The sequence below is a fragment of the Pistacia vera genome, unplaced genomic scaffold (genome assembly GCF_008641045.1).
Source record: "Pistacia vera cultivar Batoury unplaced genomic scaffold, PisVer_v2 Contig480, whole genome shotgun sequence".
NCBI classification, from domain to species: domain Eukaryota; kingdom Viridiplantae; phylum Streptophyta; class Magnoliopsida; order Sapindales; family Anacardiaceae; genus Pistacia; species Pistacia vera.
In genome coordinates this window covers 241121-268576 of record NW_022196313.1, presented here as the reverse complement: position 1 = coordinate 268576, position 27456 = coordinate 241121, and the positions used below count along the sequence as shown (strand labels likewise).

The following is a 27456-nucleotide window of genomic DNA, read 5'->3' as shown; positions in this document are numbered from 1 at the left end:
GTAAACAGTTGCATTTGAATTAATGTATTGGTCAGAAATGATTATCCATGAATAGCTAGCACTAACCAAGGGTAATAAAGATTTATTAAATATTATTATTGAATTGGATTCAATGATGGGGGCAAAAGTGCATTGGTTTTATTCTAAAGGGGTTAGAATATTTAATGGAATTAAAATTTGGTCTAATTATGAGTTAACCATAAAACCAAGGACTTGACATAAATGTTTATTCTCAAGTTAATTTTAAATTGTTTGAGGCCTTCCCAAAACAATTTAAAATTACACTTTGTGCCCATGGTATATAAATTAAGTTTTATACCATTTTAATTGAATTGAATCAATTAAAACAAAATCACTCTCTCATTTTCTCTCTCACTCTCTTGGCTCTCTCTTCCTTGACTTGTGTGGATCACATTTTGAGGTTCTTCAAGTTCACTTGAAGAACTAAGACTCCAAGAAAGAAGATTCAAGTGTTGAATAGCAAAGGAGTAGGTAATATTCCATCCTTACCTTGAAATGTTTTTGGCTTATGTGTTATGTTTGTGTTCTACCTTGCATCCATCATCTTGTTCATCCATGTTACACCATTTCCATGTCCAAAATGCATGAATCCCAATACGTTCAAGCAATGATAGTCTCTCTATATAATTTGTGTCCTTGGTCAGATTTATACTATGACTATGGACGGTCTAAGAAGGGCCACCATTTGTGCTCATAGGGTTCCACAATTAAGATTTATAATAGTTAATTCCCTCGTCACTAGTTCCAACCTTTCTAAGGACATATACTATTTTCTTTACGCACAGTAAATAGATGCTACAATATATGCTCATAAATAAGTGATGCCTTTTATTCACTAATTTGAAATGAATTTACAAGAGCTAAACCGTTGGCGCTAGGGCACCTACTCCAACAAGGGTCACACACTTAGAAGATAGTTTAAGGATGATGACATTTTAGAAGGGAATATTCATCTTTTAGATGAATGGGCATATTGGTAATTTTTCTATGTAATTAAATTTACTGAGGTTGTAGCCTATGTCCAATTTCATTATTGGAGTAATTTAGCAAAATTATAAATTTAATTATTAGAGTTAATATTAATATTTAAACTAAATAATTAAATTGGGTTAATATGCAATTCTACCTAAAGTTTGAGTTGATGCTAAACTTGAGGGGTGGAATGGATATTTGCTTTATTATTTAAATAAAGTAAAATTAGGTTTTACACATCCTAATTAATTCCTGGCCGTGCAGTGCAATTGAAGAGAAAAAATTTCTCTTTTCTCAATTCTCCTTCCAAAAGATTGCATTACTTAAAGCCAAGAATTAATTCTAGTAAAATTTATTGTTGGTCACTGTTGAATTTGTGTTAATTTTGGTGTTAACTATTTAAATTTTGCAATGTTAGTGAGAATGTTATGGTTTTTCTTTTAATTTTTTGATGAATTGGTATATAATACTTATTGTAGATGTAAAAAATCTACGATTATGGAAATAGGGTCAGATCCCGTGAGGTTGAGGCCACTGACAATCCACTAGAATAGGAGTCTTGTCGGAGGCTAAGACTACGACAAAGGCGTCGAGTTCTTGGGAGCAAAAACTTAGGAGTAAATAGATGGTTTTGGGTAGCGTAGATTGACTATGGAAGATCCCTCCCCTTATGAGAGGGTAGACCTTTGTTTATATAGTGAACCAAGGGGTTGGAATCTTATTAGGACACTGAGTCCTATTTTGGGAGATAATCCCTATCAAGAAAGAAATATGATTTCTTGCCTTTATCAGATTAAGTTTAATAGTTTGAGGAAGATTCAGAATCTCCATAGAAGGGGAAATAGAATATGATTATGATTTCCTATTTATGGGCTATTGTAGGCTAATGGGCCAAAACTCAATTCAGCTTAACTTGTAGCATAGCCAAACTCATAGAGTGGGTAGTTCACAAGGTGATTTTAAGTGTAGGCCCAATCAGGATTGGGTTGAGGCTTTAGGCCGTGACATGTTTGTTTCGTTATTGGGCCTCGTTAGGCCCAAGATGATTTTTGGCCCTAATAGTTAGGCCCCCATTCTCCAAGTTAAAGGGTATTAAGTTTAGAGAGTAGATTTAATCAAATGAGTGCAGACTGAGCGGATTAGTGCTAGTAGCTTGTTAGTTCAGATAGACCGTTGCTTGGAGAAAGTTCGCTCGACCAACCCGAGGTGGGAGGATTTTTCTCGACCACCCTAAGTTGGGAGGTGAATGCTTGACCAACCGGGGTTGGGAGAAATATGAAGACTCGCTCAGCCAACTTGGCTTAGGAGAAGTTATCAACTTTTAATAGAAAACCTAGGTGTTTAGGTTACATGATCAGGTCGGCATGACTAACTTGTAGTTGAACTTAAGGTATCAAGCCTCGTGGCCGAGTCGGCGTGACCGACTTGTATTTGAAATTTGAGAAGTCAGGCCTTGTAGTCGAGTCGGCGTGACCGACTTGTAGTTGAAAAAAAATCAAGGAATTAGGCCTTCTGGTCGAGTCGATGTAAACCAATTATAGTTAAAAAAATTTGTAGACGCTGAGTATTGAGGCCTTATCAGCGTGACCGACTGTCGATGTAATTTGAGCCTCACGACCGAGTCGATGTATATCAATTGTAGTTATAAAATTTATAGATGTTAAAAGTGTCGAGGCCCTGTTGGTCTGACCGACTCTCGATGTAATCTGGGCCTCGCGACTGAGTCGATGTAAATTTGTTGAAGTTGGAATAATTGGTAGATGTATCGAGGCCCTATCGATATGACCGACTATTGATGTAATCTGGGCCTCATGACCAAGCCGATGTAAATTTATTGGAGTTAAAATAATTTGTAGATGTATCGAGGTCTTGTCGGTATGACCGGATGTCGATGTAATTCGGGCCTCGCGACCGAGTAGATGTAAATTCGTTGGAGTTGAAATTATTTGTAGATGTATCGAGGCCTTGTCGGTATGATCGACTATCGATCTAATCTGGGCCTCGCGAAAGAGTCCATGTAAATTCATTAAAATTGAAATTATTTGTAGATGTATTGAGGCCTTTTCAGTATGATTGACTATCGATGTAATTTAGGCCTCGTGTCCGAGTCGATTTAAATCACTTGTAGTTGAAAGATTTGTAGATGCTAAGTACCGAGGCCCTATCCGTGTGACTGACAGTCAATGTAATTCGGGTCTCGCATCCAAGTCAACGTAAATTGATAGAAGATGAACATAGTAGATGACTTGAAACACTTGGAGAAGCGAGATGCATGGCATGCATGTTTTAAGCAACAAGCCAAACGAGAAAGCAATATGCATGATGTGCATGTGTTATGGACCGAATGAAGAGTGAGCTTTCCCCTTTGAGTGCTGCCACCCACACTTGTTTAACAAGTGGAGTATTTGTTTTTTGACTTGAGAGTTCTCTTGTTGCTAGCGTTGATTCAACAATTTGACTGAATATGTAAACCTGGTACCTGTTTCATTGCCAAGATCATCCAGGGGCAATGTTATTCCTGAATTTAGCATTAGTCGTTGAAATATTCTCGGCCATGAACAACTGGAAAATAGTTGGAAGAGCAAAGTGGAGAGATAGACTAACAAAAAATCCTCTTAATGATTGAGGAACACGTGGTGAGCAAAATTTGAATAAGCTAAAAGGAGAAGTAGTATGCATGACATGCATGTTTAATACAGACCAAATGAAAGAAAAGAATAAGCTAAATGGAGCAGTGATATGCGTGGGATGCATGTACTAAGTAGTGAACCAAATGGTGAAACATAGGGCCGAATGTGGTCCATAGCTTCAATGGATGAGCCAATGGAGGCTTTTGATCTAAATAAAGTGTTTGGTGACTTGTTCTGCTACGGTTGTTGCTTGTGTTGGGTTGGCTGTTTGGTTGTATGAAGCTTTTGATCTTCTAGAGTCGATTGACTTTGGGTAGTTTGTGAAAAGGAAACTAGATGGGATCGAAAACCCAATAGAAGCCAAGAAAGGTGAAGCTACGAAAAAAGGAAAGGGAACCTACGAAACAAGGAAACTGCAAAAAAGGGAATGGAACCTAGAAAAAAGGAAAAGGAAGCTGCATGAGGGTACGGTGAAGTAATCGGTGCTGTGGAGGTGGTTCCTATGCGTGTCATTCACCAAGTGTGCCAACTTTCATCTTGTTTTTGGATGGTGGGGAAAAGGGCAAGTGGTTTGTGTTTTGCAAGGATTGACTCGGCACTGAAGGTTGAGCAAAGTGGGGCACTTGGGTGAGGTGATTGACACTTATCCAGTCAGCCTAATTTGATCGAGCTGAGTCAGCTTGCTTTGGCTCAAACTTATAAAATCGAGTGGTCAAGGGGTTTATTTGAAGACTTTTGTTAGTGGCAGTTACTTTGATTGGAGGTTCTACTCTCTACTTGGCACAACTTTCAGCAATTGGTGTGTCTAAGCCAATCCTTGACACTTTGGAAGACCCAAGAAACCAAGTGGTGAATAGAGAAGGGAGAGTAAGGTGCTCTGCCTACTGCAGTCCGATAAATCAATGACAATTTTTCACTAGTCGGCCTAAATTTGGCCGAGTTGAGTGAAAAAGGGGATTCTGGAAGGTGACTTGATTTAAACTTTCATTGACACTCCACTGCATCAGTATGACTAAACCGAGTAGAGTGAGTTTTAGCGGGTGAGCAGATCAAACTGAGTTGTTCTATAGACAAGTGCGTGTGAGTCCGGTGGTGAGAGATGGCGGATGGTGATAAGTACAAGGGTGCTGCCACTTTTGTAGTGTTGATTGAAGGAAAGCCAGCTGGGAGGTTGTTACCGTTGGAGTAGTTCTTAAATGAGTCAACTCCACTAAGATGAAGCATATTGTAATTGGTTAGGTTCTTGTTCAAATAAACAGCAAAGTTGGCATTGGTGGTGTTCTTCTCTAGACTCGGGGATAAATGGGAAAAACAGAAGAGCTTAATGGTGGAACAAAGGATGGGAGAACAAAAAAGAGTGTGTGAAACTGTCTAGATTGAAAGAAGACTGTCAGCAATCTGAGCCAAGTTTCTCTGTGCGAAGGAAGGAATTCATGGTTAGAAACTTGAGCCTAGTTGTTAGGAGTTGAAGAAGTAGTTTCAACATGCCACTTCTAGTGCTTGGGGTTACCGAGGCTCTATACTTGAAAACATGAGCAAAAGCAGCCATAAAAGGGTTTGTAGTGGATGTAGCGGTTGTGAGAAGGGAACTATAGGTGATGGAGAGAACCAAATTGGCACTTTTAAATAAGTCTTGACTGGTTCCAACGCTGGAAATTAGAAGTTGAGTGGGTGAAGAGGTTGATGGAGCAGCCACCACAGTTGTGGATACCGCCGGTAGTATAGGCGGTGTAGGATGCGGGAGAGTAAATCTCAATCTTGCTAAGCTCATTGGGAATTGGCTCAAAGAAGCTCTGCCTGGTAGAGGAAGGAGTTGACAACACAGTAGGAGCATTGACGTAAGGTTTGGAGTTAGCGATGGGTTTTTGAGGAGAAGAATAAGAGTGGAGGAAGCTTGGTATGAGAGAACTTCTGGAGGATTCTAAAAGAAACATGATTGAGAGTTGAAGATTTAGATGAAGAAGTGCGAACAAGTGAGGGAGAAAGAGGAGAGAAATCAAGGGAAGGAAGGGTGTGCCTTCTTCTCTTTGAGTAGTGTTTGGATGGTGAGAGAATCGTTTTGGTTTTTAGTTATGATTACTGGAGAGAATAGGGCAATTAAGCTTCCTTTTGTTGGCGTTTGGAGGAGGCTGGCATTGGTATAAATAAAAGAGAAAGGAAGAGTGCATGAGAAGAAAGAGGTGGAAAGGGAGAATTTATAGGTGAAGAAGAATAAGGGTAGAGAGTGGCAAATAATTTGGGTTGGATTTGTTGTGAGGTAGGTGAACTTCTGGAAAAAGACGAAGTTTTGGAGTGGAATAATTTACCAAACGCTTGGTGGCTTTGTTTTTTTAGAGGAGGCTGAATGTGTTTCATGGGTTTATTGAGTTTTGCATATTTTTGGAGGAGAAGTAGAAAAAGAATATGCGTGAAAGAGTCTTGGTGTTGGTTTTCTTCTGATTTCTTCCTTTCCTCTAATGGGTTTTAGTGGATTTCTCATGGGTTCTTGATCTTGGAGGATTAAGGAGGTGAGTTCTATGCTTCTGAGATTTTGGTAGTGGTTTGAGGTGTGAAGAACGAAGCTGGCTATTCCCTTAAAAGAGCTGGTTGGAATGTGCCCATTTTGCAGAGCTAAATAACATCTGTACTTTTCCTTTATTGCTAAAAAGAAAAGGAGAGTCGCATGAACTTATTACGAACATGAGAGATGTGTTTTGAGGCTTCAAAGTATCATATTACTCGCAGGATAGACATAATATAAAACAAATTATGATGTGCTGAATAGATATAATATGACATGTGAATAGATAAAACAAATGAAGAAAAGTAAAGAAATTTTTTTTCTTATCGTGATTGAGCTTTCTGATTAACGATGTCAATCAAAGTAAGTTCAGGGCCCCATGGTGGGCGCCAAACTGTAATGCAAAAAATCTAAAGCTACGGAAATAGGGTCGGATCCAGTGAGATTGAGGCCACTGACAATCTACTAGACCTGTGTAATAACTGCTTCATACTAGGTTACTTATAGAAATACATAAAGTAAAATGCATTTATATTAGCAAAAGTAAATGGGCCCGAAATTTTTTTTTAATACATATAATCATTCTTTATATAAAGTAAGGTATCATTTGTAAAAGTTATCAAAAATAGTGGACAGTGTAGCTATTGCTCCTCGCTTGCCAACGCTCATCCGACCGCGTCCTCACCTAGATCCTGCAAACACAAAGATAAACAATGGGGTGAGCACAAAATAATGCTCAGTAAGTAAATCCTCTACTCGTCTATCCCTGTAACTCTTTCTCTTAATTCTTTCCTTACACTCTTCTCCTCTCATTTATTTTCTTTTTATGTTTCTGTTTCTCTTTCACATAGCTCTCTTTTCTATTAACTTTCTGTTGTATGTCACAGCCTCATCTTACCGGAGGCACGGCTGAGTGGAGATCACAAAGCACCCACCCACTCTTTGTGACTTCTACTCATTTCTGTTTCTCTCTTCTTTCTCATATTTTCTCTTTCTTTCTCACTTGAATGTCACGGCCTCATCTTACCGGAGGCACGGCTGGGTGGAGTTCACAAAGCACCAACCCACTCTTCGTGACTTCCGGGTGGAGTTCACAAAGCACCAACCCACCAACCCATTCTTAGATTTTTTCTCTCTTTACTTTTAGAGTAGTCATTCACAAAGTTCTCTACTCTTTTTCAAACTACTTCTTAATGCATAAGTATGGTTCATGCTTAAAGTTTCTTACTTAATGCACTTATGAAATACAAAATGCAATATTGCATCAAGATAGTCATTCTGCACAGGTCACACTCAAAAAGACATAACTGAGTTATACACATCGGATTGATACGATTTTAGTATTGTTTTAAAGCTTAGAGACAGAGCTACAACTTTTATGTTTTGGTCTAAACCCAGTTCGATGTGTAAAATGCCCAAAATCACTTAGAAAGTCACGGCTGTGACAGGGCAGTTTGCTAACATGTTTCACTTAGGCATTTCATCAAACATAGTTGTGCACAAACAAACTCTAATTCAATTATCATTCTATTTATTTCTCAAACCATCCAAATGAGAGAAAAACTCTCTTGTAGCATCACATACCTACATGGCAAACCACTCCCAAAAGAATTTCTCCAATTCTTTCAATTTCAACCCATCATCAAATCATCACATATACTTCTCATATTCAAATATATCCAACAATAAGCATAATACATCATACATCTCATCTCAATTTCTCATATCACAACATATGCATATTTAAAAAATCTCTACTCACTTGAATTCTTAAATTTTAGCTTGAGTTGGATTTTGAGTGGAATTTACTTACCTTGGCTTGAGTAGTCCTCCTAAACTCTCTCTCTTGTTGGATTCCAATCTTCTCTTAACCCTAAGCATAAACTTCATAAGAACTCAACCTTTACACAAATAAATCATTGATAAAGAGTATGAATCCTTACCTTTTGATGCCTTGAATCAAAACCCTATGCAAATCTACTCAAAAGCCCTCAAAAACCTTGGAAAAGTGAATGAAAATTTGAGAGAAAAAGGAGGAGGAGTGTGGGGGTGGTATGAACGAAATAAGGGTTTCAAACCCTTAACATTTTAGTTTATAAACTCATTTCCCATTTTGCCCTTACTCTTTCCTAGAAATTCCATCTTTGTCCCTTAGAATGCAATTCCATCTTTGTCCCTTAGTCAATTACCAAAATGCCTTCACTTTTATTGAATTCTCTATGATTTTCTATCTCTTTTCACTCCCCACAAAATCAACTAGTTTTGAGTGAAAAGACTATTTTACCCTTAATGCAAATTTAAGGCATTTTTTTCATATTCTCTTAAAATAATTCTAACAAAATTTAACTAAGGGCTATACAACATAATTTAAATCATGTACCTCAATGTTGGGTGTTACAACCTGCACACATGAAAAGACAAGCGTAAAGTTTACGAAAAACACCAGGGTGGTGTTTGCCATAAGCACTCCGACGCTCAAGTCAGGAAGGCTAAAAGAGATGATTTAATAAGAATTAAGGAGAAGAATGATTACCATGAGTCTTGTCAGAGGCTAGGACTACGGCGGGGGCATCGGGTTCTTGGGAGCAAGAACTTAGGAGTAAATAGATGGTTTTGATTAATTTAGATTGACTATGGGAGATCACTCCCCTTATGAGAGGGGAGACCTTTGTTTATATAGTGAACCAAAGGGGTTGGAATCCTATTAGGACACTAAGTCCTATTTTGGGAGATAATCCCTATCAAGAAAGAAATATGATTTATTGCCTTTATCAAATTAAGTTTAATAGATTCAGAATCTCCATAAAAGGGGAAATAGAATGATTCTGATTTCCTATTTATGGACTATTGCAGGCTAATGGGCCAGAACTCAGTTCAGCTTAACTTGTAGGATAGCCAAACTCATAGAGTGGGTAGTTCACAAGGTGATTTTAAGCATAGGCCCAATCGGGATTGGGCTGGGGCCTTGGGCCATGACATGTTTATTTCGTGATTGGGCCTCGTCAGGCCCAAGACGATTTTTAGCCCTAACACTTATCAATAATTTACTAGAGATTTCCTTCAATCTGTGCTTCACTAAAGAGCCAAAGGACCCTCGAGGTTAAGAATCTATGGCTCTTACACTTACACTGTTAACATTACATTAGTGTCAACATAATACAATTTAAATACTAAAAAAAGGGATAAAGTGATGAACCTTGAACCAACTCTTATCAGTTAATCACAATTTGTTGATACCAGTCATCAGTTTTGATATCTGATCATGTGTCTCTTCTTGTGGTTTGTGTGGGGAAGTACCAAAATACTACAAACTTATGAAGAGATTTTGAAGATGTGTCTCTTCTTGTTAAAGACTGGAAGCCTCTGTATTTGATGTTCTGCCTTCATTCCAGACAATCATATAATGGAATTGTTGGAGGTTCAAGTGATGTTTGGAACCAGATTGCTCTTCACTTGTAAATTTCCAGATGATTTGTAGTTAGCAACCACTCAAAACTGATTGAGATGTGTACATAAAATGAATAGTGTTTTATGATTATCAATGTGAACGAGGATTGCAGGTAGTTTGCAACCACTAAAAAATTATTATGTTGTTTTCTTACTCTAGTTTAGTTTATTATTAAGGTGAAATTTTGCAATTTTAGTGAGATGAGTATATTTAGGTTGGGGACATAAGTTGTATGGTGAAAAAATATAAATTGCCGTGATTCGTTGCTGTTTGATTACCTAATGAAAATTTTGCTAGGTGGTGAGTCTTTTATGTGAACCAAGAACCTAATTGCCATAGAAGTTGTAGTTTGTTTGATTTTGGGGCCTTTTATAGAATTGTTTAGAGAATGTGGGGATTAGGGTTGTAAAATTATAGTATCAGAACTTTTCAGTGTATGCCTGATGCAGAGAGTGCCAAAAACTGTAGGTCTTCAAAAGAAGAGGGCAATGATGAGAAGACGCTTCTGTGAGGACTAATGTAAGTTGACAACTTTTCTTTTTATGTAAAAAATATTTATGCCCATGATCGTGTTCAAGATATCTGAATTCATTTCATTGTAATCACATAACATGTGAGACTCCTATTGATATGCCTGGTTTGCAATATTATGTACAGGAAAGTGGGATCGGGTGGTATACTTGCCTGAAGATGAAAGCTCCTCATAATATATACAAAAAATTGAGGACCAATTAAATATTGTCTTTGAGAAATGAGAAATGAAATGAACATGTTCTAAGCATTTGTAAGGTACCCAGTATAGATCTAGAATATAAAAAATACTGAACATTTTACAATTATAGAGTATACAAGTTTTGATGACAAAAAAAATATTGCTTTAGATTGCAGTGTGTTCTACAGAAATGGCCGACGCAAACCTGTGTCGATACAAGGAACAAGACCGATGCATTCGACATCACTTTTAGATTTCTTTTGCATCTTCAATACATGTTTCGACAAGTTTTGGTAGCACTTAATGATACTAATGATAATATACCTGTAAACATACGATATTGTAAAGCATATTTCAATCCCAACACCCATTCCTAAAACAAAAATTGGAAAACAAATTCAGATGAAACATTCAATGTATTTGTTTAAAGCTGGAGAAATTTGAGTTTGCGGTAAACTACTGATGATATCTTATTTCAAGTACTAAGATACAATTACTTTCTCGAATTTTTAATTCTCAAGCACAATGACGAAAATCTAGATAAAGCATAGGATTAATGTCAACGAAGTAATTAGATGTTGATATAAGCTTTAAAAAGAAATTCTCGTACTCCTGGAATAGAGTATAGCACCAGCGGAATTATGGTGAAGTGCAAACAAAATTGTATTCATTCATTTGGTATAGATATCTATACTAGGGTTTCAAGTACACATGGAAAGAATCTTAAAAGTCATAAAAAAAACTATTATTTGAAAAAGAACTGGCCCACAGATATAGTACACATTACTGTACAAGAATCTTAAAATAAAATGCAAATAGGTGGGTTGCAATAACACAGCATACATAAATTGACATAATTAAATGGGTTGACAAATTTGTACAGCATAAGGTGGTACATAATCTTATAATAGCAATATTATCAAGTTACCATCAATCCATCCGTCAATGTGAAGTCTGGGTTCGTCTTATGAATCTGCCGATACAGAATCTTCAGCTGAAACTCGGTAAAAGTCTTGGTAAAGAGAACTTTGGACTGAGTCATATGTTTACACAGAATTCAGGAAACAGATAAATAGAATTCTACCATAGTTTATGCATATGAAAGGATGCTTTTTGTTATTAACATTATAGTTTATATAGTTTTGGATCATGGAAAACAATAATGGAAAAGAAAACAATGAATGAACGAGTAAATTATGTAACAACTTTTCTTATTACTCTTATTACTATGAATTCCTCCTGAAATCGTGAAGACAGAAGTGTGAATTCCTAGCAGCCCAACTTAGGCTAATTTATTCATAATTAAAAAGAAAACAACATAAATGCAAAGTTTTGTTCATGAAATAGTGCTACACTCATCCACAACAAATCTGGACATATCTATTTAGCTAATTCTTCATCTTCCTACCGATCTCTCATCTTCGAACCATTTTTTGAAGTTAAAAAAAAAATAGTAAATTAGGCCACAAGATTGCAAAAATTTCCACTAGAGATTTGGCCTCGCGGATTGACTAGGGTTAAGTTTGGCACACAGGAAAAAAGAATAACAAAGGAGGAAAATTTTAGAACTTATAACTTTTAAATTCAATGGTCAAATTTCTCACATATAGAAATCCAAAGTGAGCCTATATCCATGGGATTATCAACTATGTTCACAGATGAACAACATATGGTATTCACGTTAAAAAAACAAAACATTGCATGAGGCAATTAACTTAATATAAAAAATAGAAGTTTAAAAATGAATCACATAAGAGTTCAGCTTTTTGATAGGAAAATTCGTGTTTTAGAGCAAGTAATAAAGAATTTATCATATAAGACTCAACAACTGGGATGTAACAAATAGTCAAAGAAAAAATTATGTTGCAAAAGCTTTCTGAAATTTCACAATAACAGGTACATGAAAAGTTGAAGGCAAGCCACAATACACACCAAGATTGGCAGCAAATTTTTGGGCGCCTTTGAAACTAAAACTCAAAGACTGGCAGCAACTCCACAGCTTTGACACTTCGCTCTAAAAGATGTGGAATCGTCAAAAAATTTCAGATAAGATATTTCAGGAATATATGAAAATGCAATAATCACGGACTTCTGCAGCTACTAATGTATAAAAAGACAGATAAGTTTCGCAAGAAAAGCTTTTGTAACAGATATTACTTCCATATATATCGGCAGGGAAAGAACATCAGCAATTGAAAATTTTGATGCTCAGTGGTTACTTGAACCCTCTACCAGCAACTGAAAATTTTACTGGAAGCTTGTAATTTTCTCCCCAATCAATGCAATAGAGAATATTGCTCCGAGGCAGATCCTACATTAACAGAAGTATGTCAACAGCATTAACAATAATCCAGTAAAATAGGTGTTTGTAATTTAAAGAAAAATGGTTCTTGCCAATTAAACTAAAGTTGGCCCTTAGACAGTTGTATCAGTTTTCAAACTTTATTAGAAATCTTATAATATTGCAAACTCAATCCATGATATTCAATGAACTGAAAGGTATAAATGCTAATAAAAATTAATATAGCTGAAACCTAATCATTGAACATTAAAAAGAAAGATTTACATAACCCATAAACATAGATAGAGATATACGAAACCCAACAGCAAGACTACCTTGATATGCATGTGCCAGATGTCTCCGGTTTTATTTACATGGGGATCCAAGGGTAGCTCAAAACGGCAACCCAACATCTAGATCTTGAATTTCTTTTCACACCCAGAAACAAAAACTACAAACATCAAACAAGAACTTTTCAACTTCTTTTCATGCGTAGTAAAGTTTTAAATTTTGAAAAAAAGAAATTGTACAGAACTAAAACCCAGTACTAGAAACAGAGTAAGGTAAAAGCTACTGGTGACTCACAAGGCTGTCTCCGTGGTGATGATAGCCTCGTGAGTCACCAGGAAATGCATAGTGCCACTGGTTTGTTTGTGTGAGGCTTGAGGGAGGTAGGTTTGTGTGAGGCGTGAGGGAGAGTGAAGAAGGATTAGGGCTTAAGAGATGGTTGACTTGAATAGTATGAAAAAATTCTAATGACCCCCTAGGTAATGCCTTTATTTTAATGAACCCCCTAGGGGGTTTGGATTGTCGAAGAATGTTCGAAAGGTGATAACTTTGTGATCCGACGTTCGATCGGGGTGATTTTTTTTTTTTTAAACCGCACAGATTTGGACATAGAATACGGTATGGTGCAGAACTGAAACCCAATACTAGAAAAAGAGTAAGGTAGAAGGGACTGGTGACTCACGAGGCTACCTCCGTGGTGATGACAGCCTTATGAGTTACCAGGAAATGCATAGTGCCACTGGGTTTGTTTGTGTGAGGCGTGAGGGAGGTTTGTTTGTGTGAGGCGTGAGGGAGAGCGAAGAAGGATTAGGGCTTAAGAGATGGCTGGCTGACATAGTATGAAAAAATTATAATGACCCCCTAGGTAATGCCTTTATTTTAATTAACACCCTAGGGGGTTTGGATTGTTGAAGAATGTTCGGAAAGCGATAACCTTGCGATCCGACATCCGATCGAGGTGATTTTTTTTAAACCGCACGGATTTGGACGTTGAATACGATATGGTACAAAATTGAAACCCAGTACTAGAAACAGAGTAAGATAGAAGAGACTGGTGACTCACGAGGCTGTCTCCGTGGTGATGACAGCCTCGTGAGTCACCAAGAAATGCATAGTGCCACTGGTTTGTTTGTGTGAGGCGTGAGGGACGTTTGTTTGTGTGAGGCATGAGGGAGAGTGCAGAAAGATTAGGGCTTGAGAGATGGATGACTTATATGGTATGAAAAAATTATAATGACCCCCTAGGTAATGCCTTTATTTTAATTAACCCCTTAGGGGGTTTGGATTGTCGAAGAATGTTCGGAAGGCGATAACTTTGCGATCCGATGTTTGATTAGGGTGATTTTTTTTTTTAAACCGCACGAATTTTGACGTAGAATACGGTATGGTATAGAACTGAAACCCAGTACTAGAAACAAAGTAAGGTAGAAGGGACTGGTGACTCACGAGGCTATCTTCGTGGTGATAACAGCCTCATGAGTCACCAGGAAATGCATAATGCCATTGGTTTGTTTGTGTAAGGCGTGAGGGAGGTTTGTTTGTGTGAGGCATGAGGTGGGGTGAAGAAGGATTAGGGCTTGAGAGATGGTTGACTTATATAGTATGAAAAAATTATAATGACCCCCTAGGAAATGCCTTTATGTTAATTAACCCCCTAGGGGGTTTGGATTGTCGAAGAATGATCGGAAGCGATAACTTTACGATCTGATGTCCGATTGGGGTGATTTTTTTTTTTTAAACTGCACAGATTTGGACATAGAATATGGTATGGTACAGAACTGAAGCCCAGTACTAGGAACAAAGTAAGGTAGAAGGGACTGGTGACTCACGAGGTTGTCTTTATGGTGATGACAACTGATGAGAATGCAAAATGTCATATTTACCCTCTTAATGTTAGTATTTTATACTTATTTTTTGACTAAATGTACTCATTATTATTCTATTTTGATTTAGGATGCAAATGGAGGCGTTAAATGCAAAACAAAACTAATTAGTTGAATTCGGATAGTTTCAACATCGCTTTGTAATCAGGGCATAAGTCTCTCATCCAAACTTAGATTTAGATGATTCAAAATGTTGTGGAACCCTAAGAAAGAGATATACAACTTTCATGTTTTGTGTTTGGAGAGATACTCGCTGCATCAAGGTTGTAATCGGGCTTAAAGTTGACGTACCTGCACTACTGACGTTTTGGAACATTCCGCCTTATCATGCAAGTCAAATAGGCAGTTTATTATTGGAAGTTTTGAAGGCCTAGTGCACGCAATTTACAGTTGGAAACACCACTTTCCTATTTTATTTTAGGACTTTATTTTATTTGCAATTAATCAGATTAGGATAAATGTTATTTTATGATATTAGAATATTTTTAGGAGATTGAATAGAATTAAAAGATTTGAATTGGATATTTTTAAAGGGGGAGAGAGATCAGATTGAGGGAGAAAAAAAACACACACGCCTCTCCTTCTTCTCTTCTGCAATTTTTCTCTTTTGAGTTTTGATTATGGCCATGAGCGGCTAAAACTTTTATAAATTGGTCGAAGGAAACGGAGGCCTCAGAATCAATAAAACTGTGAGATCTAATCTATTTTTTTAGTGTTCAATATATGTTTTGAGTATTGGATGTTCTTCTATGCCTATTTTCATGATTGTTTCATTTAATTACTAAGAGGCCTATTAGTTTATTGTTTGTTGCAATCTACTGCTAAGTTAAATATCAAATCCGTAATTGTTTGAACCCTCTAACTTGTGAGTAATTAAGGTTTAAGAATTTGCTACGTCAGGAATTATTAAATCTTAAGAAGAACAATCAACTAAATTAAATACAACCGCTTGTGTTTGTGTTGTTCAACTTCATCGATTTCTCTAGCCCTTAAGGCTGCTACTGGATTAAACCTTTAGCGCTTGTCTAGGGTTGTTTAGGAGTAAGATTAATTAGATCGCTTGTTTCCTAATTAACTACAACTAACGAGAGATAGGAAAATAGTTCCAATGGTGAATACTCGAAGTAGCAATTGATATATACTTGCATCGATGATTAGTTGTAAAATTCTGATGGTAGATGTTGACTTATACCAACGTTTGTTATTTTGATTAATTAATTTGAATTGTTTTTCTTGAAATTGTTTCCGTTTTACTCAATCCCAACCCCCTCCCCCCCCCCGTTCACGTAACATAAAACTCGACTAGACACTCTCCGTGGGAACGATCCGTACTCATACTACTACATGTGTTTTTAGGCTTTAATTTTGGTTGCCTGCGACAGCACACCAACAGCCTCGTGAGTCGCTAGGAAATGCATAGTGCCACTGGTTTGTTTCTGTGAGGCATGTGGGAGGTTTTTTTGTGTGAGGCGTGAGGGAGAATGAAGAAGAATTAGGGCTTGAGAGATGGTTGACTTATATAGTATGAAAAAATTATAATGACCCCCTAGGTAATGCCTTTATTTTAATTAACCCCCTAAGGGGTTTGGATTGTCGAAGAATGTTCAGAAGGCGATAACTTTGAGATTCGACGTCCACTCAAGGCAAATGTTTTCTAAACTGCACGGATTTAGACGTAGAATACGGTATCGTAAAAAACTGAAACCCAGTACTAGAAACAGAGTAAGGTAGAAGGGACTGGTGACTCACGAGGTTGTCTCCATGGTGATGACAGCCTCGTCAATCACCAGGAAATGCATAGTGCCACTGGTTTGTTTGTGTGAGCCATGAGGGAGAGTAAAGAAGGATTAGGGCTTGAGAGATGGTTGACTTATATAGTATGAAAAAATTATAATGACGCCCTGATAATCCGTAAATTATACAGTTTTTATTTAATCTTTTTGTCGGATTTCAGGTACTTTCTAGTGCATTTTTACCTGAATTGGTGCGTAATTCTCTACTTTTCGTATTTCAGGTTAAAATGGACTCTTTTAGTGAATAAAGACAAAATTTGACAAGTTTTGACTCAGAATTGAAGGATTTCAGAAGTTAGGAGAGTTCCGGAGTAGGACAAAAAGAATTGATTTATTTTACATCAATGATCAGTTGTAAGATTCCGATGGTGGATGTTGACTTAGACCAAGTTTTGTTATTTTGATTGATTTCGGTAATTTAGGTTGAATTTATTTTCCTGAAATTGTTTACGTTTTTACTAAAATCCCCCCCAGCCTTGTTCACATAACATAAAATTCGGTTAGACACTCTCCGTGGGAACGATCCCTACTCACACTACTACGTGTATTTTTAGGGTTTTAATTCTGGGTGCCTACGACAACACGCCATGAAATCTGCAACAGCCTGCCCTTTGATGGTTGCTTTCGGTCTATACTGCAGATTGAATTGACTTAGTTCCATGGCCTACTTGAACAATTTACCCAATGCCTCGAGCTTCTGGAGGACTTACTTGAGCGGGTAACTGGTCATTATATGGATTGTGTGGGCGTGGAAGTAAGGTCGCAACTTTCTGGAAGCGATCAGCAGGGCATAAGCCAATCGCTCTATTTCTGGATACCGTATCTCGGCATCCAACAGACCCTTGCTCGCGTAATAAACCGGCCATTGAACCCTACTCTCTTCCAGAACTAAAGCTGCACTGACCGCGTACTGAGAGATAGACAAATACAGGAGTAGAATTTCCTGCGGGAGAGGCTTGGACAGAAAAGGTGGTTTTCCGAGGTGCTCTTTAATGCTCTGAAACGCCTGTTCACACTCGGGAGTCCACTCGAACTTCTTATTGGCCCTAAGGATGTTGAAGAACGACAAACAGTGATCTATTACCCTCGATATGAAGCAACTAAGTGCCGCTATTCGCCCATTGAGACTTTGAACCTGTTTTCAGTTAGTCATGCTTTTCATGTCGAGGAGAGCTTGGATTTTCTCGGGGTTGATCTCTATTCCCCTCTGGTTAACCATGTACCCTATAAATTTTCTTGAGGATACTCTGAATGAGCATTTGAAAGGATTGAGCTTCATTATGTACTTTCGGAGGATGTCAAACATCTCAGCGAGATGCTGTATGTGATCTGAAACGACATGCGACTTAACTAGCATGTCATCAACATAGACTTCCATTGACTTTCTAATCTACTGGAAAAACATTCGGTTAACCATCCGCTAGTAAGTCGCTCCAGCGTTTTTCAGGCCGAAGGGTATAACCTTATAGCAATACAGCCCTCGATCTGTAACAAATGAGGTATACTCTTCATCCGGCGCATACATCGGGATTTGATTGTATCTCAAGTATGCGTCCATAAAACTCAGCAGCTCGTGCTCGAAGGTGGCATCAATGAGCTGGTCGATCCTGGGTATGGGAAAACTGTCCTTTAGGTAGGCTTTGTTGAGGTCAGTGAAGTCAACACAGGTCTGCCACTTACCGTTGGGCGTCTTTACTAAAACTAGGTTGGCAATCCAGCTCGAGTAGAGTGATAATCCGTGGATTATACCGTTTTCATTAGACTTTTTAGTCGGATTTTAGGTACTTTCTAGTTCATTTTAACCTGAATTGTTGCTTAATTCTTTACATTTCGTGTTTTAGGTTAAAATGGACATTTTGAGCAAATAAGGACAAATTTGGAAATTCATAACTCAGAAGTAAGCGGATCTCAGAAGTTGGGAGAGTTCTGAAGTAGAATAAAGCACTAAGAAGTTCGCTTCCAAGGGAGAGCACCGAAGATCGAAGAATCAAGCGAAGATGCAAGCAGAGTGGCAGTTCTGTAATTTTAGAACTTTTCAAGAAGCTTCGCCACGGCGAAGTACGCCAGACACAAACATGTCTACTTCTCTTTTCGTCGCGGCGAGATTTCTTCTTCACCGCGACGACAGTTGTAAATTCCAGTTTTGTAAAACGCATAGTTTTACTTTGTGCGTGTTTTTGCTGGGGAATTTGGACGAGGTATAAAAGAGAACACTTAGCCTTTTTGAGGGGAATCGAATAGGGTTTTGAGAAGCTTTTTGCGTTTCCTTTGATTTTATTTTTGAACAACTTTGAGCTGTAACAAGGGTGAAGATTCAATTTCGAACCAGAGGATTCATCATTTGGGGAGATTTCTTGTCTTTTCTCTAATTTAATTATGCTGAACTTTAATATTATCGTTTTTCTTGTTGTAGTGTTGATTTAGCTGTGAACTAACCTATTTTGGGTTAGGGTTTTGATTGTAATTCGGATTTTAATGGGTTAAGTGATTTATTGTTTTATTTTCATATGATTATGCTTTGATTGTGTGTTTACTCTGAATTTTTAATGCTTATATGTGATGAACATGGTGAGATTGAGAAATGAATCATGTTAGGCTTCTTGGGTAATCACCATTGTAGTATTGGATGCTAGAGATAGATTCAAAAATCAATGAAATCATTATAGGATTCTAATGCTTAATGAGCTTGGATTTGTTAACATTCAAATTGTTGGGTGCGGAAAGTTAATAAGGAAGAGTAGGAAAACATAGCCTGAGAAGGTATGTTTAACACTTTGGAGAGTTCGATTTACAACCAATGCATATGAATATGAATTTAGTTTAATTTTTAGGTTTAACCCATAAAATCCGAATGAAGTCAAAACCCTAACCATTTTGCTTTAATTGATTGCTATCCGTGTTTTTTTTTTTTGTAATCTTGCGTTCATAGTTAATTTCAGTTTAGAATTCATTGTTTAGTTTTTATTAGAAATAGCTCCCATCAATCCAAAAGAAATCAATTGCTTCAACTTGAGAATAGTAGGAAGCTTAGTGCTTAGCTAACAATCCTCGTGGGAACGATACTCACTCATCATTATATTACTTGTGTGATTAGTATACTTGCTACATATTGCATGTTGTAGGAAACACGCATCAAGTTTTTGGCGCCGTTGCCGGGGATTTGTTTTAAGTTAACATTGAGTTTTTCTATAGTTAGCTAGACTGGAGTTTTTATTTTGTTTTTAATTTTCAGTTGGTTTGTGGTCTCACTTTCCTTCATTTTTGTTTTTGCAGTTTATGCGAAGAGCGAGACGTCAACCAGTGGTTCCTATTGATCTTGAGATTGAGAGAACCATCAGACGACGTAACAGAGAGAGAAGAGAAAGAAAGGAAATAGTTGTTGAAGCAGAAGAAACAGTTGTTGAAATGGCAGAACCAGAAAACAGGACACTGAGGGAATTTTCAGTTCCCACAGTGAATGGTAATGGGTCGAGTATTACTAGACCTACGGTGCAAGCCAACAACTTCGAGATCAAGCCGACAATCATCCAGATGATCCAGCAGTCGGTTAGATTTAATGGTGATTTGAAGGAAGATTCGAATCAGCATATTGCAAATTTCTTGGAAATTTGTGACACCTTCAAGTCGAACGGAGTGTCAGATGACGCTATTAGGTTGAGGTAATTCCCATTCTCATTGGGGGATAAAGCCAAGGGGTGGTTAATGGCACTACCACCGGGAACTATCACAACTTGGAATGATCTAGCACAGAAATTCCTTACTAAGTTCTTCCCTCCAGCAAAATCGGCAAAATTAAGAATGATATCACATCATTTCTACAAGATGAGTCCGAGTCATTGTATGAGGCTTGGGAGAGATACAAGGAGTTAATGAGGAAATGCCCACACCATGGCTTGCCAGATTGGCTTTAAGTCCAAACATTCTACAATGGATTGATGGGTAATGTGCAAACCATGGTGGATGCAGCTTCAGGAGGGGCCTTGCAGAATAAGACACCAGAAGAGGCCTATGAGTTGCTTAAGGTTTTGGCAAGCAACAACTATCAAAGACCAAATGAGAGAGCAACACCAAGGAAATCTTCGGGTCTTCATGAAGTTGATGCCTTTACAGCCATCTCAGCCCAACTCACGGCACTTCAAAAATAGTTAGGAACTATGCAGGTAAACTCTATCCAAGCACCTCAACTAACTTGTGATTTTTGTGCAGGAAACCATGTGAGCAGCGAGTGTCAAGTTGGGAACACATTTGCTTTGTCATCTTCATCAACGAAGCAAGTAAATTACTTGGCAGGAAATCAGAGACAACCAAACAACCCATACTCCAACACATACAACCCGGGGTGGAGAAATCATCCAAATCTGGCTTGGGGAAATCAGAACCAGCAAAATAATCAATGGAACCAGAGGACAGTTCCAAATTACCAACTAGGGGTGAATAATCAACCGAGAGATCTAAGAGTGACAAAGTTGGAAGATATGTTTGGGAAATTTATGCAGGAGACCACGGGATTCATGAATGAGACGAGGACGAATTTTAGAAATCAAGGGGCATCCATTCAGAATCTTGAGGTACAGATGGGCCAATTGGCCGAGAAACTAAATGAGAGACCGCAGGGTTCCTTACCAAGCAATACAGTAACTAACCCACGTGAGCAAGTAAATGCAATTTCGTTGAGAAGTGGGACATTTTAGAAGAGGTGAGAAATTCAATGAAAGAGGAAACTTCATCAAAGAAAAATGAAGAATCTGATGAGGAAGTTGATGAAGAAATTGAAGCTGAAGAGAAACCACCTAGCCTAAGGAAAGATGATCAGAAGCAGAAAGAGGGGAAAAAGAAAAGGATGGAGAAATTGCCATTCCCCGAGATACCACAAGAGTTGGCACATCACACACCACCCGTACCCTTTCCTCAAAGACTCAGAAAAGAAAATCAGGATAAGCAGTTTATTAAATTTCTTGATGTTTTTAAAAAACTGCATATTAACATTCATTTTGCAGATGCATTGCAACAGATGTCGAGCTACGCGAAATTTCTGAGAGAAATTTTATCGAACAAGAGGAAGCTAAAAGATAAGGAAACGGTGATGCTTACGGAAGAGTGCAGCGCTATTCTCCAGAAGAAGCTGCCCCCGAAACTCAAAAATCCAGGGAGTTTTACTATCCCTTGCACTATAGGAGATATAAACTTTGATCGAGTTTTATGTGACCTAGGTGCTAGCATTAACCTTATGCCTTTTTCTGTTTTCGGGAAACTCGGAATTGGTGAAGTAAAGCCGACAACCATATGCTTGCAACTTGCAGATCGATCAATAAAGAATCCGAGGGGCATAGTGGAAGATGTGTTGATTAAGGTGGACAAGTTAATTTTTCCTGCGGATTTCTTTGTGTTGGATATGGAAGAAGACAAAGAGATTCCTCTTATCTTGAGGCGACCATTCGTAGCAACAGGAAGAGCATTAATTGACGTTCAAGAAAGGAAGTTGATCATGAGGATGCAAGATGAAGAAATAACATTTAATGTCCTTGAATCAATGAGAGCCCCACCTAAACAAGAGTCGTGTTTAAAAATCGATGTGGTGGATCAGTCAAGAATTGAAACCTTCCAACTGAATAATCCTATGGTGCAAGTTAAGAGTTGCATTGTCAAACTGAATCAATTCGAGAGTGAGGACCATTACGAAAGGGGTTGCACAAAATTTCGAGACAAGCCGCAGTTGAGTTTGAGTTCGCACAAGGAACGGGTCTCTAAGATCAAAAAGAGTGAAGTAAAGCCAAGAAAACGGAAGGCGGTAGGTGACAAGAGTCGAGCTACCAAAGTTATAACCAAGGGATGTAAATGGGTGGTGAAACTCTCAACAAAGCCACTGTGTGAAAAAGATCATTAGCAAATGAAGCTCCAGTACAAGGGAAATTTCCGGGATGTGATGTACTTGGATTGTCCGGGCTGAATTGAAGGATTGAGAGAGTCGAGCTATCGACTATAAACAAGCAATTCTTGGGAGGCAACCCAAGTGTTTTTAATTGTTTGTTTTTCATTTTGGTTGTTTGAATTTGTTTGAATTCATTATGAGTTTGTATGATTTTTAATGTGTGTGTTTTTGGGTGTTTCAGGTGAAGTTTTCAGCCAAAGAAATGAATTAAAATGCTCCAGACTTCGCCGAGGCGAAGAAGTATTCATCGCTGCGGTGAAGAATTGTAAAGAAGAATTCGGTGTGAAAGTTCCAGACTTCGCTGCGGCGAAGATTGTTCTTCGCCAAGGCGAAGCAACCTGAAAATTGTGTAAGCTCCTGGACGTTTTCACCCCGGCGAAGGAATTGTCTTCGCCGCGGCGAAGAAAGGAGGATAAAATTTGTGAAAATTTTCTAAGGCATTGTCGCCGCGGCGAAGAAAATTCTTTCGCCGGGCCAAGTTGCCTCTGTATGTTTTCGCCCCAGTGAAGAATTATTCTTCGCTGCAGTGAAACCTGGGTATTTTTTAGGGTTCATGCACGAAGAACGTCGCCACGGCGAAGCTTGTTCTTCGCCACGGCGACGGTACTTTTCTATAAATACCCACTCTTCTTTTTTCATTCTTCACGCAACTTTTCATTTTCACTTGAGAGAAAAATTTTCAAAATTCAATCTTTTGCCTTCCTAGTGCTTTTCCAACCAAAATTCTTACTCCTTAACCTTTCTAAACACCAAAACAACCCATTTCAACAATAATTTTCGCGAAAATTTCACGAAAATTTTTGGAGCAAAAATTTGGAGCTTTTCAATCTGGGTTGTTTCTGGTTCAATTGGTGGCGAATACTCTTTCATATTGGTAAGATCTCAAGTACCCAAAGCTTTTTATCGCACCATTTCAAGTTTTTAATTGTAGATCTGCAAATTTTTATTGTGATTGAGTTGTGGAATTTGGGTGATTTTGAGCGTTGATTTTGTTAGAGGAACAGTAGTTTGTGCATTGGGTGATTGTGAGGAGTGTGGGTTTTTGAAAAATTGGAGTTTTGTGTGGATTTGAAAAATTTGTAGTTTGGGGTTAAAGTGCAAATTTTTGGAAGTGTTGTTTGTTTTTGCAGGATTAAATTGGGTGTGTAGAACAACTATGTTTGAATTGTTGGGATATAATTTTTGAGTGAACTTGAATTGTGAACAATGCCTGCCAAAATTAAGCATCCATACAAGGGTAAGGGTAAGGGCAAAGGAAAGAATGTTGACAACCATTTTGTTAATGAGGAAGCCCGTAAAAGGTATGAGGGGGCAATCCAAAGAAAGGATAAGGGTATTATTCCTGAGCGCGGATTGACCGCGAGTCAGGCCTTGGACTGGATTAGAGGGAGACATTGGGAGATGTTTATGCGTGCTCCTGAACAAGCGACTGCAAAGCCGTTAGTAAGGGAGTTCTATGCTAATCTCCCGGATTGTCAGGAAGGTACAGTTTTTGTAAGAGGGGTTGACGTGCCATTTACGGAAAGGGTGATCAATGAGTTCTATAACATGCATGAAATTTTCTAGGATGAGTACGTACAGTTTAAGAGATCACGGTTTGAGGATAGTATCATCCTTCCGGTCATTGCAAAACCGGATGCAGATTGGTCAGTATCGAAGAAACAAAAGAAGACTCTCAAGGGAACTCAGTTGACACTGATGGCTCGATTGTGGCAATATTTTGTCAGTGTGAACTTGATGCCAGAATCGCACTACAGCACAGTTACTCACGAGAAGGTAGTATTGCTTTACTCTATTGCCATAGGGAAGAGAATCGATGTGGGAGACATGATCTAGAACAGCATTAAGCTAGCCTCCAAACCAGGGCGAACAAGTTACGGTTTCCCACATCTCATCACAACCTTATGCCTTAGAGCTGGAGTCAAGGTTCAGGATGACGAGCACCGTATTCATGCTACCCCAGTTCTAGACTTAGAGTATTATAGGAAGCACCTTGACCGTCCGGAAGCTGCGCAACCAAGAGCAGGGGCAAAACGACGGAGAACCACACAAGGCCCTACCACATCTTCTAGCTCCGCAGCTACACAGAAAGAGATGATGCATCAGATGATGGGTATGATGAAACGGATGACAAAGCGTCAGGATTGAGTGGTTGAACAGACCCACATGATGTATGAGATGCAAAAGAATAGCTTTAAAGAGCTCAACATTGACACTTCAGCATACCAGTAGGCCGACTGGGAATCGGATGAGTGGATGGGCTTCGAGGAAGATGAGGAAGAAGAAGAATGAGCCGGAGCACCTGTTTTTGTTTTTCTTTATGTTTATTTGTTTATTTGTTTTTTTAATTTTGTTGTTCGTTTTAAACATTAAACTCAGTTTTATTTCTGTTTTGGATTTTGTTTGGTTGTTTTAGTTGTTTCTGTTAATTTGTAGTTTTTGAAAGGACGAGATTAGGTTGTAATATTTTCAAGTTAGTTTGTGAATTTGTGCTAACACAAGGGACACCACTGTTTCAATTGTTTTGAGTAGGGGTGAGCATGGGTAGCGGGTAGAACCGGAACCGGGGGTAAGAACCGGAACCGGAACCTACCCAGAACCTACACTGTGCGGGTAGGTTCCGGTTCCAATTTTTTGGAACCGCTACTGTGCGGTTTTGGTTCCGGTTCTTACCCCCAGAGGAACCGGAACCGGAACCGGAACCTGAACCTGTAAAAAGGGTACCCTGTTTGGAACCTGTTTGNCCCCCCCCCCCCTTAAGGGATTTCTTTCGCCTCCCCCACCACTCGAACCCAAGACCAAGGGGCTATAGTCAATTGGGAAGCATGGCCCTTGGTCTTGGGTTCGAGTGGTGGGGGAGGCAAAAGAAATCCCTTAAGGGGGGAGACAGTACTTTGTGAGTCACGTACCTGTGTGGGCACCGTGAGGAACTCCTGTGTGGGGCCGCAGGCGTGACAACATCACACCCCACCCGTGCCTTTTCCTCAGAGATTGAAGAAAAAAAATCAGGATAAGCAATTTTCAAAGTTTATTGAAATTTTTTAAAAAATTGCATATTAACATTCCTTTTGCAAATGCATTGCAGCAGATGCCGAGCTATGCGAAGTTCCTTAAGGAAATCTTATCGAACAAAAGGAAGTTAGACGACGAGGAAACGGTGATGCTCACGGAGGAGTGTAGTGCCATCATCCAGAAGAAGTTACCTCTAAAGCTCAAAGATCCAGGGAGTTTTACTATTCCTTGTATTATAGGAGATATTACATTTGATCGTGTTTTGTGTGATCTAGGAGCTAGTATTAATTTGATGCCCTTTTCTGTTTTCAGAAGATTGGGGATTGGTGAAGTGAAGCCAACGACCATGTCGTTTGAACTAGCGGATAGGTCGATAAAACACTCGAGGGGGATAGTAGAGGATGTATTGGTGAAGGTGGGAAAAATAATTTTTCCAGCAGATTTTCTGGTGTTGGACATGGAAGAGGATAAGGAAATTCCTCTGATTTTGGGCCGACCATTCTTGGCCACGGGGAGAGCACTTATTGATGTGCAGGAAGGAAAGTTACTGTTGAGAGTTCAAGATGAAACAGTAACTTTCAATGTCTTCGAGGCGATGAAGTTTTCGGCTTAAACGGATTCATGTTTTAGTGTCGATGTGGTGGACAAATTGGTTGAGGAGTCGATGGAAGAAAACACCCCACAATTACCTCTAGAAACGTGTATAGCCAAATCAAAAATAGTAGAGGTAGAAGAGTCGACGAGTAATGATTGTGCGAGGATGTTAGAAGCACTTCAACCGATTGATGAGAGTCAAGATATAGAATTTGAGGAGTTTGATTTTGACAAAGAGAAGGAGAAGGAAAAAAATGAAGAACCTCCAAAGCTTGAATTGAAACCTTTACCTTCGCAACTCAAATATGTTTATCTTGGAGACTCAGAAACTTTTTCGGTGATTATTAGTTCAGGTTTGAGTACATTAGAGGAAGAGTGGTTGATTAGGGTGTTGAGGGAACATAAACTAGCAATTGGATGGACCATCTCGGACATTAAAGGAATCTCGCCATCATTTTGCATGCATAAGATTCTCATAGAGGATGATTTTAAGCCTAGGGTGCAACCACAATGGAGATTGAATCCTTCGATGAAGGAAGTGGTGAGAAAAGAGGTGGTGAAACTCTTAGATGCGGGGATTATTTATCCTATTTTTGATAGCCCATGGGTAAGCCCAGTACAAGTAGTTTCGAAGAAGGGAGGTATCACGGTGGTAAAGAATGAGAGTAACGAGTTGATACCAACAAGGACGGTGATGGGCTGGAGAGTATGCATTGATTACCGTAAATTGAATGAGGCGACAAGGAAGAATCATTTTTCATTACCTTTCATTGATCAGATGTTGAAGAGGTTGGTAGGACATGCCTGTTACTGTTTCCTAGATGGGTATTCAGGATATAACCATCGCTCCTGAGGATCAAGAGAATACTACCTTCACTTGCCCCTACGGCACTTTTGCTTATCGAAGAATGCCTTTCGGGTTATGCAATGCACCAGCAACATTCTAAAGATGCATGATGTCAATCTTTGGAGACATGGTGGAACGGTTTATAGAAGTCTTCATGGATGACTTCTCAATTTTTTGTTCATCATTTGATAACTGTCTAACTAATCTCTCTTTTGTTTTGCAGCGATGTAAAGAGACAAATTTGGTGCTCAATTGGGAGAAGTGTCACTTCATGGTCCAAGAGGGAATAGTGCTCGGGCATAGGATCTACAAGGATGGAATAGAAGTTGATCGAGCAAAGATGGAAGTGATTGGGAAGCTACCACCACCATCAAATGTCAAAGCAGTCCAAAGTTTCTTGGGCATGTGGGGTTTTACAGACGCTTCATCAAGGATTTTTATAAGATTTCTAAACCCCTTTGCAATTTGTTGAATAAAGATGTTGTTTTTGACTTTAATGATGATTGCATGCATGCCTATCTAACTCTAAAAAAATTATTAGAATCT

General features: G+C 38.6%; 1 long non-coding RNA gene and 1 other non-coding gene across 3 annotated transcripts; both read right to left on the bottom strand.

Annotated features, from left to right (window-relative positions):
• Positions 1-10592: 10592 nt before the first annotated feature.
• On the bottom strand, positions 10593-12955 carry LOC116146649. 2 transcript variants are annotated; one of them, XR_004130556.1, is made up of 4 exons: positions 12900-12955; positions 12216-12594; positions 11212-11277; positions 10593-10656 (listed from the first exon to the last, which is right to left on the bottom strand). It is a non-coding gene; the product is annotated as an uncharacterized LOC116146649 (long non-coding RNA). The 2 variants fall into 2 exon arrangements; XR_004130555.1 differs by lacking the exon at positions 10593-10656 and having other exon boundaries at positions 10919-11277.
• A 7361-nt stretch (positions 12956-20316) lies between these two features.
• Positions 20317-20423, bottom strand: LOC116146652. Its single transcript, XR_004130558.1, has one exon. It is a non-coding gene; the product is annotated as a small nucleolar RNA R71 (small nucleolar RNA).
• Positions 20424-27456: the final 7033 nt, after the last annotated feature.